General features: G+C 40.8%; 1 protein-coding gene across 1 annotated transcript in view; it reads left to right on the forward strand.

The window, feature by feature from the left end:
• Positions 1-630: 630 nt before the first annotated feature.
• Positions 631-14,808, forward strand: part of PTGFR (prostaglandin F receptor) — a 51,525-nt gene continuing 37,347 nt past the window's right edge. Inside the window, exon 1 of the mRNA XM_089692206.1 lies at positions 631-875. The gene's annotated coding sequence lies outside the window, so the exon portion shown is untranslated. The remainder of the gene's footprint in view (positions 876-14,808) is intronic.

Raw genomic sequence — 14,808 nt, forward strand, 5'->3', positions numbered from 1 at the left:
TCTCAAGGGGTGTACAATCTAAGGTCCCTAACTTACATTCATACATACTAAGGCCAATTTAGACAGGAGCCAATTAACCTACCAGCATGTCTTCAGAGTGTGGGAGGAAACTGGAGTACCCAGAGGAAACCCACACAGGCACAAAGAGAACATGCAAACTCCAGGCAGGTGGTGCCATGGCTGGGATTTGAACCAATGACCCTAGTGCTGCCAGGTGGAAGTGCTAACCATTTAGCCACTGTGCTGCCCATCTCTTAGATTGTAAGCTCCTAGGAACAGGACCCTCCTAACCCTCTTGTATTGAACTGTATTGTAGCTGTATTGTCTCCCGTTATATTGTAAAGCGCTGAGCAAACTGTTGGCGCTATATAAATCCTGTATAATAATATGAGCTGATTTAAAGGTGGGATATGTCATTTTTTAAAATAAATGTAACAGATTCACATCCTTTGTAATATAGTCCGGAAGGTCCGATACGGTTCCATATTTCACATTTTGCCCCTGTGGGATACATGGGCTCCATATGGTAATAGCATAATAAAATGTCATAGGCTCCCAATAGTTAACTGACATGGGAGGGGCCTGAGAGACTCCTAGAGCTCCACATTGATTTTTATGTGCAGAGCGGATAAGTGACTGCTGCAAGTAAGTCCGGCTCCCTATAACACTGCCTGTTTATATGAGAGGGGAGGAAACTGCAAAGACCACATTCAGACAACAAGTCTACAGATGGAGATACTAGCCAGATCCAAGGATTTACCAGTTCTACATTCACACTGACTTTCCTTACTTCCCCGAATTTGGCTGCGACCATGAATAGCGAACAAGATGAAGCCATCGGGGGCTCATAAGAGTGCTGCGGGACCCTAGAACAGGTATGGACATTAAAAAATTAGTTTCTGTTTTTTTTTTCTTTAAATACAAGATTGATCAATATCAATAGGTTATTAAGTAATGGAAAACCGATTGCCTTGTTTAAGGTGATGAAAGAGGTATAATATAACACCACATAAACATTGTAAAATAATAACTGATACAATTCAAAGAACTTATTTCAAGTTTTTATGACTTCTGTATGGAAAGGCTTGAGAAAAATATTCATATTTTCACCTAAATAATAAAATGTTTATTTATTTATTATGACAGGTACTTATAGCGCTGACAATTTACGCAGCACTATATATATATATATATATATATATATATATAAAAAATAATATATATATATATATATATATATATATTAAAGAAAAAGAAAAAAAAATATATATATATTGTTCATTTACATCAGTAAAAGAACTTATTTCAAGTTTTTATGACTTCTGTATTGAAAGGCTTGAGAAAAATATCATATTTTCACCTAAATAATAAAATGTTTATTTATTTATTATGACAGGTACTTATAGCGCTGACAATTTACGCAGCACTTTATATAATATATATATATATATATATATATATATAAAATAAATAAATATATATATATAAAAAAAAATATATATATATATTAAAGAAAAAAAAAATAAAAAAATATATATATATATATTATTCATTTACATCAGTTTCTACCCTGAAGAAGCTTACAATCTATGGTCCCTGACCCACATTCATACACATAGGGACAATTTAGACAGGAGCCAATTTTTTTGCACCAGCACAGATCCAAATATAAGTATAGGGTGGAGAGCCAGCAACTCATTCTCCTGATAAAAGTACTTTTTTCATAAAAGGTACAATGTGCACGTTACAGCAGCTTACGCGTTTCGGTAAAAACCTTATTTATAGACAAGGTTTTTTTTACTGAAACGCGTAAGACGCTGTAACGTGCACACTGTACCTTTTATGAAAAAAGTACTTTTATTGTGGGAACGAGTTGCTGGCTCTTCACCTTATACTCCTAGCCTGTTTATAAGGTGTCAGGAGGACACTGAGCTTTGGAGCACCGTTGGTCTACCTCCAGGGGAAATAAACCTAGGCGTACATTTTCATTTGTGTACACATCCAAATATACTTAGATTTACGTTTTGGCTCCGTTCACACTATAGAAAAGCAGTCCAGATGCATTCTGGATGCATTTTGGCATGCACGTTTTTGATACATTCCAGTGCGTTTTTTATGCATTCCAGTTCATTTTATCCTCTCTCTTTTTCTTCAAATTAAATAGGCGTTTCAATGTATTGCATTTTTGGTGCGTTTTTGATGCGTTTTACTACATTCCAGGACAGTTCTGTGCAGAAAAAATGCAGCCTGTTCTACTTTTTTTTCTGCAACTAGAACGCACTGGAACCGCAAGCACTGATGTGAACTGTGACATTGACAACCATATAACCTGTTTCTGTGTGTTTTGGATGCAGAAAAAAAGCACACGTAGTGTGAATTGGCCCTTAGGCTCCATTCTCACCTATGCAGTTTGCTTTTTGATCATTTTGCAGTGCTTTTTGCATTTTTCTACATGCGTTTTTGATGTGTTTTACAGCATTTTGTGTTTTGTTTAGCTTTTTTTTTTTATGGAATTTTTTCTTTTTGCTGTACAGAATAAAGATGTAAACTGTGGCAAAATGCGGCAAAATTTGTCAAAAACACATTAACATGCATTTCACCAGATTCTCCATTGAAATCTATTGTAGCAAAAATGCTGCTTTTTGCTTTGAAAAAGCTCCCTGACCCTTTCCAAAAACACAGCAGCTCAAAAAACCGTAGATGTGAACATGTTCCATAGGAAACCATGTTAAATGGACTGTAGTGCGTTTCTGCAAAAAGCACTAAAAAACACATTGGTGTGAACAGATCCTAAAGTAGAACTATGGGCAACATGACATCTATGCTACCATCTGTCACTAGCATTAGCACAACAGTTTGCTTTCCCTCCCATGTAGTTTCATCACCTGTTGATCCTGCCAGTAGATCTGTTATTTTTCTATTTACTATCACAGGGTGACAACATCATTTGTGTAGTAACACGAGGACAAAAACGTCACCATTTGGACCAAGTAGTCTAGATGGATGTCATTTTAGATGATTTTATTATTATAAATATTATTCAGAATTTATTTATTTCAGGTACTTATATAGCGCCATCAATTTACGCAGCACTTTACATATATATTGTACATTCACATCAGTCCCTAACCCTCAAGGGGCGTACAATCTAAGGTCCCTAACTTACATTCATACATACACATACTAGGGACAATTTAGACAGGATCCAATTAACATACCAGCATGTCTTTGGAGTATGGGAGGAAACCAGAGTACCCGGAGGAAACCCATGCAGGCACAGGGAGAACATGCAAACTCCAGGCAGGAGGTGCTGTGGCTGGGATTCAAACCAACGATCCTAGTACTGCCAGGTGGAATTGCTAACCATTTAGCCACTGTGCTGCCCATTTAGATAGTGACGAACGTTTGTTCTGCATTTTACAAAATAAAGGGAGACCGTACAGTTTTTTTTAATGGTTGAACTGGATGGACTTTTGTCTTTTTTCAGCCAGACTAACTATGTAAATATGTAACTATATAACTATAATACAAGCAAAGGGCCCTGCTCACTAGAGCTTACAATTTAAAATGGACTTCACATCCAAATTAAAATGTCACTCCAGCTAACAGCTTTTAAAAATTTGCAGCAACAGTTTTTTATGAGGGAAAAAGTTAAAACCATACAAACTAAGCTGACCATTGTAAGAACCCCGGTAGTGTCATATGGTTTGCCTTAACCCTTTAGCAGTCACTTTTGCTGGACAATAGTAAATAATAGTGCAGTGCTAAACCCTGCAAAATGAACTCATCATCTTGCAACAGTATATGTAAAAAAAGCCACGAATATCAAACCACGAATATCAGCATACAGAGAATAACCATCAGTGGTGAAAGATTGATGATAATAATAAACATATATATTGCAGTGTATCATATAGTGATGGTACAATTAATGAATAGTCCCAAACAGGGGCGGACTGACAACTCATGGGGCCCCTGGGCAATAGGGGATCATGGGGCCCCTGTGTCCTTGACCAAACTCAAAAAAGCCTATGAAAAAGGTACCAGGGGCATCTCATGGGGCCCCCTACTGACCCTGGGCCCTCGGGCAGTGCCCGAGTTTCCAAATGGTCAGTCTGTCCCCTGGTCCCAAAAACAAAGAATAAACCAAACAGGTCCAATATGAGAAATTTCTCCAAAGAAAGATGCAGTGCTGGAAATTCTTCTTATAATCACCCAGTGCCAGCGAAAAAGTGCTAAAGGTCAGCAGCTTAGCAGATATCATAGACCAATACTTAATGAAGCAAATGGTCTAACAGTGCTTTTGGGTTGTTCTGGCCATCCTCAGCCAAATGGGGCGCCAGTACTCCAAATTCAGGATCTGCAGTACCTCTTAAAGGTAAAGAACACAAAGTCACCCCAAAGTGTAAAATCGAATAAACTTGTTTAATTAACAGAATAAAAGATGTACCATCACATAATGTTGCGCCCAAAAGCGCAACAGGTAAAACAGAAAACACAGCGTTTCTGCGGGCTGCTACAGGTTCGTCCATGCTTTTGCTGGACAGCTTGGTCTTCTTGTAAATGTGAAAAGAAATAAATAGAAGCAAGTGCTGGTTCACACTGAAACGATTTCTGATGTGACTTGAGTTGCACAGAATTGCATGAGAAGGGAAATCACATTATTTTCAATGGTGCCCATTCACATCAAGGCGACTTTGTTTTGGAAAACATTCCTTTGCTACTTTGATGCGATTTCAGTGCGATCTGGCTCCATAGGATTTGCAAACCACATCCAAAGTTGCATCAAAGTCGAACTACATAACTGCACTGAAAAGCGTATCGCAGTAATGTGAACCGAGCCTTAAAGGATTTCATTTACTGCATACTATCATTACAGGTACGAACTCTACACCGTTGCAACAGTACAATATTTTTTAGTAATCTAAGCCTTTCAGGAAATACATTTATCTTCATGTTCCCTACAGTCAGGTGCCCCAGGCAGGCCCCTTCTAACCCAAATGTAAGCTTGGTGTTTTCCAGTTAGTTACAGAAAAAGTGTTTTGGTCACATATGGTTCTTGCCTGTTTTTCAAAGTGCAGGATGACATTACGCAGTGCGCAAAACAAGTAAACAAACACTAGAAATAAACTAAAATGAAAAAAGTAACACGTACTATAAATAAACTAAAAAGAAAAAAGTAACAAGCACTATAAATAAACTAAAAAGAAAAAAGTAACAAGTACTATAAATAAACTAAAAATAAAAAAGTAACAAGTACTATAAATAAACTAAAAAGAAAAAAGTAACAAGTGCTATAAATAAACTAAAAATAAAAAATAAAAATACTATAAATAAACTAAAAAGAAAAAATACAAACACTAGAAATAAACTAAAAAAAAAAAAGTAACAAGCACTAGAAATAAACTAAAAGGAAAAAAGTAACAACCACTAGAGATAAAAGAAAAAGAAAAAAGTAACAAACACTATAAATAAACTAAAAAGAAAAAAGTAACAAGTACTAGAGATAAAATAAAAAGAAAAAAGTACTAGAAATAAACAAAAAAGAAAAAAAGATACAAGCACTAGAAATAAACTAAAAAGAAAAAAGTAACAAGTACTATAAATAAACTGAAAAGAAAAAAATATAAGTACTATAAATAAACTAAAAAGAGAGAAAAAAGTCACTTTTTATGCGTGTATTTGCATATTTTTTTATGAACACAAAAAAGGATATACAGGTGTATATTATATTAGACACTGCATTGTACCTCATCCCTAATTAACAACTCTAAAGAAACCATAAGAATACTATGGGACTTTGCTGGTACATTATAGGACAGACTCATATTCATAAAATTACTATATATAATACAATATATCTTTAGAGGTGTAAACATTTTTTAAAAATGCTTCCCTAAATATGAATTTTTTGGAAGAGTAGAGGAAAAAGAATAAGAAAAAAAAAAACCTGGTTTGGGTTTTAATGTTTATATCAGCCTTTCTCAGTGTTTTTACTCCAAACCCCTAAAATTATTTACAGGTCTCAGGTGACCCCTGATAAAATCAGTTAATTGGGGGTCACTAGGAAAATGCCCATTACACTGATGGTCAGTGGGAAGAATGCTACGCTTACAGACAGCCAAAAAGACCATTCTGCTGGCTCTGCCAAGTCTCATTAGACCCGGAACTATGAAGGCATCATCAGATAGGAGGCTAAAGTCCTATAAACCCAAAACTAAAAATGTTATATATTGCAGCTTACCAATTCTTGAATGTGGTGGCTGCATTAGTTTTCTTTTTTCCAGGTTTTTGTTTTTTTCACCTGGTGATCTGACCAATAAGTCTGTTATTTTTCAACTTCCTTTAGGCTCCATTCACACTGAGCTTGAGCGTTTTTTTAGCTTTTTTTTTGCAGGCATCTTTGAGCAGATTTGCAAATATTATAAGCTTTTTTTTGGGCGTTTTTCATGTAGGCGTTTTTGCTGTGGCCAATATAAATAGAAATAGTTATTGCTTGAGCTGAAAACGCCTGAAAAAAAACCACTTAAAAAAAGGCTCATTCCCACTGTTCAGGCGTTTCCCATTCAAGTCATTGGGGACAAAACATTCAGATCTTCCTGAAAGGTAGCGCATGTACTTTTTTGAGTGGCAGGCATTTTTCTACAGAAGTGTGAACAGGGGCCATTGGAAATAATGAGATTTTACTTGTTGAATGTTTTTGAGCATTGGGCTTCCAGCTGAAAAACGCCCAAGTGTGAATGGGGTCTAAACAGACCAAGCTGTCCAGAAAAAGTGACAGTGTGTTGAGATGAAATATGCACCACAGACAATGGTTAGCTTTTATTCATTTATGTAAAACCTTTATCCCAGAAGGAAAAGAAAACTGTTGCTTGTATAACAGCAGTGTAAGCTGGAGTTTGACTTCAAATTGTTAGAGTATCTAAATCTGCTAGTACACCTAAAAAAACTGTAACTGCTTGCAAAAGTGTTTGCTGGAGTTCAGCTTTAATTCTTTAGTAAATTCCATCAACATCTACTAGTCTAACAATGCTGCTGTCCATTGATGTCTCCATTGCTCCTTCATCCAGAGTGGAGACACCCTTAGACAGGAAGTGCGTTACCGGCCGGATCACAAGGTGAAAATAAAGAAACAAAAGACTACAAAAAGAAAACAAATGCAAGCACCACATTTAGCTTCGGTTCACATCTGGACGTTTTGTATTGCAGGCAGAATCACTGCGATTTTTACCTGCAATCCCAAAACGATATACAAAAATGACAAATCACACCACGCGTGTCCAGGTGCGGTTATGCTGCGATTGTCTTGCGATAAATTGCACTACCATCGCAGCAAACCGCATTGTGCCAAGCTTGTTGCCAAAAAAGGAGCAGGAGCTTTTCCGCGATCACAGCGTGATTTATCGCATGACAATCGTGGCAGAACCACACCGCCTTTTAGGCGCCATTGGAAATGAATGGCACCTTGAACACGTGGCGCGATTTGTCAATTATGCACATCGTTTTGGGATTGCAGGCCAAATGGTGGTGATGCCCGCAATACAAAACGCCCAGATGTGAGCAGAGCCTTAAAGAGATTCTAAGGGCTCGTTCACACTTGGCTGTTTTACCAACGCTTGCCAAACGCCCCTATAGCGTTTGGCAAGCGTTGGTCCGGCGTTTGCAGAGCGTTTTTTAACGCTCGGCAAGGGCTCCGCAAACACCGCATGCGCGGTTTAGCGGCGGTTGCTAGGCATTTGCCGAGTGTTAAAAATGCCCCACAAACGCCTATAATGCACTTTGAATGGCGTTTGAAAAAGGAGCGACACCATAGACTAGAATAGGAGGCTTCAACGCCTCCTGACTCGACCAGAGGTGTCCGTTTTGCCGCGATGCGAGGCAAACGCTCCCGTTAGAACAGCACCATGTGCTGTAATGTGCAGAATTGGCAGAGGCGTTTGGGAAGAGGTAAAAATGCTTCCCAAACGCCTCTCTGCCGCCTGCACACAACGCTAGTGTGAACGTAGCCTAAAGGTTCATTTTTTTTTGTAAAATAACAAGCATGTCTATATTTGCACAGAGCAGCCTGGAGACTCCTCTTCTCAGGTCCCCCGCAGGCTTTCCTGGCTCCTCCTGTCTGTCGGGTGCCCCCACAGCAAGCAGGAATGTGTTCATTCACACACAGAGCCATGGCTTGACCCCGCCCACTCTCTTTATTGGCTGACAGGCTGTGTCAGCCAATGAGGAGGCAGAGACCCGGGAAAGCCGAGGCTGTCATTCACATCGCTTGATCACGATGAGGCTCAGATAAGTATTGAGGGGGCTGGGGGGGATGCTGCACACAGAAGGTTTTTTAGAATGCATAGAATGCATGAAGGTAAAACAACCTTGAGCCTTTACAACCACTTTAACCCTAGGTTCACACCTATGCGGTTTCCGCAGCATTTTGCGTTTTGCAAAAACGCACTACAGTCCATTTAACACGATTTCCTATGGGACATGTTCACATCTCCACGTTTTCATCCGGTGTGGTTTTTTGGAAAGGGTCAGGGACTTTTTTAAATGCAAAAAGTTTCATTTTTGGTTCTATAGACTTGAAAATGCTGCAGAAAAGCATGTAGTGTGTTTTTGCTGCGTTTTAAATTTGCCTAGCAACAAGAAAGATAAAAAAATTTCAAAAAGCATCAAAAATGTGTCAAAAATGCAACACAAAATGCAATGCAGAAATGGGTCAAACGCAAACTGCATAGGTGTGAACCTAGCTTAAGGATTAACATGCTAAAAAATATATAACATTATTGTTTTGGGGTTTTTGAACCACTTTAATAATCCATAGATGAAGGACCGCTAACAACCTTTGAATGAACCCTAGTTGAAAATATATGGTTTATGCGAAATGTGGGGGGGGGGCGATTTAATAAAACTGGAGCACTCAAAAATCTGGAGCAGCTGTGCCTGGTAGCCAGGGGCAAATTTACCGCAAGGCAAACAAGGCATTTGCCTAGGGCTGCATTTTTCAGGGGGGCGGCGCCCCCCGGAAAAAGGGACACATGTGGCATGGGGACCAGTTGGGATCCGAGAGAGGTTGCAGGCTGCTTGATGCTGTATGGAGAGCCCGACTCTCATTCCTGGGGATGTCTGAAGCTGTGAAGGTGAGTGTCTTTCTCTCTCTTGCCGGGGGATGGGGGGGGGGGGGTAGGTGTTAGTGGAAGGCTGTTTCAGGTGGGGGGTGGACAGGGGTGTTGTTGGTCAATATCAGGCTCTCTCCGTGGGGGGGGGGAGCCTGATTTTTGTGTTGCCTAGGGCAGCACAAAACCTAAATACACCACTGCTGGTAGCCAATCAGCTTCTAAATTCAACTTGTTCAGTTAAGCTTTGGCAATAAAAGCTGGAAGCTGATTGGTTTCTATGCAGAGCTGCACCAGATTTTGTACTCTCCAGTTTTAGTAAATAACCCCTCTGAATCTGGCCTCTAGTAAATAGGTTATTACTGGGCAGTAGTCAAGGTACAAGGCTAGATGATATATTACGGGAAAGAAGTACTACATTGTACATTTATTGGCCCCCTTATTTCTATTAGGATCAGTACACACCGGAGGCCGGATGTACAAGATTTATGTTGGTGTATTCTAACCTAGAGCTTGTTCAGTACATTCCATCCATATATATATATAGAGAGAGGACAATGTAATTTACGGTTATGACAGACATGCTCTATTCTTAGATGTTGGGTCAGCATTTTAAATCTCATTTGTTGACCTTTGTGCCGGTTGGATGATGACCTATCAATAACTGAGATTCCTACGACTAGACATGCACACGCCAGAAATTTCTATTTTGTTTTGGATTCATTCGTTCATTGAAGAATCTCATTTCATCCTAATTGTTATGTTGACCCGATTCGTTTTTCAGAATTCATTTCAAATCCTCGGCATTCGTTTTGTACATTCGTTGGTCTGGGCGGATATGAAATACGTTGCAATTTTTTGGGAAAATTGCTATATATTTGATAAAATACTGAATCGGACGGATTCGAATTGGTAGGATTAGATGTGCAGCGTGTGAAAACAACTATAAAGTGAATGATGAGACAATTCAGTGACAGAAAACAAAATGAATATCAATAAATCTCAGGGTAACCAACAGAAGAGTAAACAATAAAGTCCAGGGGTGGACTGACCATTTGGAAACTTTGGCACTGCCCGAGGGCCCGGTGTCAGTAGGGGGCCCCATGAGATGCCCCTGGTACCTTTTTCATAGGCTTTTTATGAGTTTGGGCAAGGACACAGGGGCCCCATGATCCCCTATTGCCCGGGGGCCCCATGAGTTGTCAGTCCGCCCCTGATAAAGTCCTTCCATTATAAATCTGTATGTCTGTGGTGTGTTGATGACAATCACGGCAGAGTGTTTAGTCCCACACAGTGCTCTAAATCCAGTGTGCGATCCACCACCACCACTATGCACTCACCAGAGAGCTACTTGTTCAGTAGCATGTATGTCATGGGGTCTATACCATCCACTCTCCAGTGACTTCACCAGTCTGGTTAGGTCCTAAAGAGAGATGCTCACTACACGTAGCTCGGGGATTGATATATAGTGTAGTATTTAGTTAAAAATAATCCATAAAAACATTCCACGTGGAGAAGTAAATATATCACATACCAAGACGGCTGCTGCTCCGAAACGCGGACGCGGCAGCGTGACGTCATCTACATGGCTCCAACCAACGCGTTTCGTGCATGTACACAAAGCGCATTGGGTAACCCCCGTGACATATATGCTACTGAACAAGTAGCTCTCTAGTGAGTGTATAGTGGTGGTGGATCACACACTGGATTTAAAGCACTGTGTGGGACTGAACACTCTGCCGTGATCGTCATCAACACACCACAGACATATATATTGGAAGGACTCTGTTGGTTACCCAGAGATTTATTTTGACTCTTTTTTTTTTCCTGTCACTGAATTGTCTCATTATTCACTTTATAGTTGTTTTCATGCGCTGCACATTTTATATACTTTGTTCATTGAGATTTTGTCACTATCTCTTGTGCTAACTGCTCCCGTATTTTGCTTCTGAAATTCTCGCTGTTTGCTTCTGAAATTGGTAGGATTAGATACTTTTGGACCCTCACCAAGAGAAATGGCATGAGGGGATTGGACAATATCGACTGGCGTCATGCGCATCCGTATTAATGAATGGAATGACATTCGGATCCATTCGTTATCCAAATCCGGAATATCGAACTAATTTGAAAACTGAATTATTTCCCTATGGGCCCGAATTACTATCACATCATCTGACGTCTCCTGAATGAAACTAATACATTTGGTAATTTCGTTGTAATCTGTTTCAGATTTGTTGCCATTCATTACTATGTTCATTCGGAGATTAATTTGTTTACATCTGAATCTCAGAAAATGAAATCTTCGTCCAAAAAAAACGAATCGAAATGAAATGCACATGTCTACCTACAACATTGGACAACAGATGTACGCTTGTTGGGTAGCTATGATACCAGCAGACCTTGGACCACCTCTGTGGAAACATCTGATGTCAATGGAGGAATTTTGAAGTCTATCCTTCTATTGGAATAGGGGCAGAGGGTGTCGTAGGCTTGGTTTACACTACTACAAGCGTAGGTGCGCTCGTGCATTTCACGCACATTCCCAAGCATCGTGCGTAGGACAGCCAATTCATTTCAAGGGGCTGTCCTACTCTGCAGAAATGCTGAGAATGAAGTTTCTGACCCTTTTGATACATTGCATGGAACCATGGTGTTTGGTGCATGCATTTGCAGATGACTGGGGGTACCATTACGAAATAATTGCACACCACACATCTAAAGAGCGATGTGTTTCTGTGGTATGTCAGGAAAACACGCAATGTTGCACGCATTCCCAACACGCATAGATGTGAACATAGCTTTAATATACTCAAACACATACATTTTTTTAATTTTCTACTTCTGGAATAGGTACATAGAGAATCTTCACCACGACCTTTTTTCAGCGGAAACGTGGGGGAACAGCACCTCCAGCACTGAATGTATGTAATAGCAAGGGATTCTGGAGCATCTGTTGATGCTGGCTGCTGGGAGATCTATTAATACTGGAGGGGATCTCTTTTTGTGGGGGGGGGGTCTATTGTTGCTGTGGAGAGCTATTGTTGCTGGTGAGAGCTATTGTTCTATTGTTATTAGGGATAGATCTTATGTTGCTGGGGGGGGGGGATTGTTGCTGGGAGGGATCTACAGTTATGGGAGGGACCAATTGTTGCTGACTGCTGGAGGGTCAATTGTTGCTGGGAGGGATCTACAGTTATGGGACGGACCAATTGTTGCTGACTGCTGGAGGGTCAATTGTTGCTATGAGTCATCTACAATTATGGGACGGACCAATTGTTGCTGACTGCTGGAAGGTCAATTGTTGCTGGGAAAGATCTATAGTTATGGGAAGGACCACTTGTTGCTGACTGCTTGAGGGTCAATTGTAGCTGGGAAGGATCTACAGTTATGGGAGGGACCAATTGTTGCCGACTGCTGGAGGGTCAATTGTTGCTGGGAGGGATCTACAGTTATGGGAGGGACCAATTGTTGCCGACTGCTGGAGGGTCAATTGTTGCTGGGGGGGATCTACAGTTATATGAGGGACCAATTGTTGCCGACTGCTGGAGGGTCAATTGTTGCTGGGAGGGATCTACAGTTATGGGAGGGACCAATTGTTGTTGACTTCTGGAGGGTCAATTGTTGCTGGGAGGGATCTACATTTATGGGAGGGACCAATTGTTGCGGACTTCTGGAGGGTCAATTGTTGCTGGGAGGGATCTACAGTTATGGGAGGGACCAATTGTTGCTGACTGCTGGAGGGTCTATTGATGCAGGGTGTTCATTATTGCTGTTTGCAGGGGATCTATGTTACTGCTTTTCCTGTTATCATTAACAAATTCCATACAAATTATTTAGCACCCCAAAATGATACTTGTTGCTGTAATCTCCAAGTGGGTGGTACTGAGAGGTGGGTAGGGGGTGGAACCAAGGAACAGTGCTCAGAGGTGGGTAGGGGAGGAAGACAAGGAGTGACTTGGAAAGGGAGAGTTCCTGCACCTATTGTCTGATCTCCACTGTACTCAAACACAGACTTTCATACCCAGCAAGCAGTTTGAAATAAGTAGTGATGTGCAAAGTGCAGAAACCCATGACAACCAATTAGGAATCATCATTTACTGATATGACTGATGTAAAGTGAGTTCTGATTGACTGGTATGTCACTGCTCTTTCCAGCCTTTATTGAATATGCCTTCATACAGCTGCCGGGAGTGCATGTGGGGATAAAGATCATTCTGCGTTTAAATTGTCTGACCTGGAACAAACATGCAGACAAAAAACGTTTCCGTGACTATGCTGGTCTGCATAGCTCCAGATTAGTGATTCAAACAGTTAAAGGATAAGTTCACCTTTCATAACATGTTACATGTAAAAAAAAAATTGCCAAAAAATGTGCATTTATTATTTTTTGTGAAAAGGTGAACTTATCCTTTAAAGTCAGTATGTGAACAAATCACTGAGACAACTAGCCGTTCAATTTCATTTAAAGGAGCAGTACATCCAAAGCTCTTGTGGCTGTACTTCACCTATGGATCACAGGAGTGCAGTTTGTTCTGCACTCCTGTGACCCATTTTCAGTTGACAGTGGACTGAAGCCTGCTGTCGGCTGATGTCACTCAGATGGTCCAGGTTGGGGAAGGATCGTGACCATATGGTTGGGATCCACCACAGACTCTAAAGCAGCATATATATGGCTCGGCCTTTCGGCAAGCTGCTGAGAGCCTGAGTCAGCAGCTACCTACCCCTTCACAGCAAGCTCCAGTGAGCGAGACGGGCAGAGAAGAGAGCTGTGACCTGGGGCGGACTGACAACTCATGGGGTCCCCGGGCAATAGGGGATCATGGGGCCCCTGTGTCCTTGCCCAAACTCAAAAAAGCCTATGAAAAAGGTACCAGAGGCATCTCATGGGGCCCCCTACTGACCCCGGGCCCTCGGGCAGTGCCCTAGTTTCCCAATGGTCAGTCCGCCCCTGGCGGTGACTGACAGTCACCTCTCTTTGCTAACAGCGGCGGTAAGGTGATCTCACTCTCAGGGGCGGACTGACCATGGGGCCCCATGAGTTGTCACTCCGCCCCTGCTCACTCTTAAGCCAGCAATACATTGATCGAATTCTGAAAAAATCTTTTCTAATTATTTTCGTTCGAATTTCGCACCATTAGTGGGCCACAGAAATTGCCAATTTTCGTTCGAGTGATCGGGCATGTTGGAAATTTTTTGAAAAACGAATGAATTTCTGATCAATGATGGGAGAATTGTGCCCAAAATGCAATAAAAAAAAAGAAACAAGCATGAGCTGTGACCTGGAAAGAAAAGAAAATTCTTGGCCACGAAAATTCTTTTCTGTAACAACATGTGAAATTGAAGGCTTGGTTGGTCAAATTTCGAGATCAATGGTGGCACCATTGGATTACAAAATGCATGAAACTTCCGATTTTCTAAAGAAAATTAATTCAGAATTTGACCCATGTATGGCCTGCCGGCGGGGGACAACTGCAGATTTTCTACACCTGTGGCCATGGAGGTGATTGGAACACCTGATATCCAATGATTTGGAGGGCTGGCCCAATACTTTTGGCAATATGGTTTAGGTAGACAGTGTCTTTGGTGGATATTGTATGTCAGCACCATCAGTAGTTCCCAAGATATGCACAGCTGAAGTTACATTAAATCCTGTAATATTCAAGCTTGACTCCACCTCCTGTGACCTCCAAGCCTCCCTGTT

This window comes from Staurois parvus, unplaced genomic scaffold (genome assembly GCF_062004578.1).
Source record: "Staurois parvus isolate SC_StPar_1 unplaced genomic scaffold, SC_StPar_1.0 ptg000578l, whole genome shotgun sequence".
Taxonomy (NCBI): Eukaryota; Metazoa; Chordata; class Amphibia; order Anura; family Ranidae; genus Staurois; species Staurois parvus.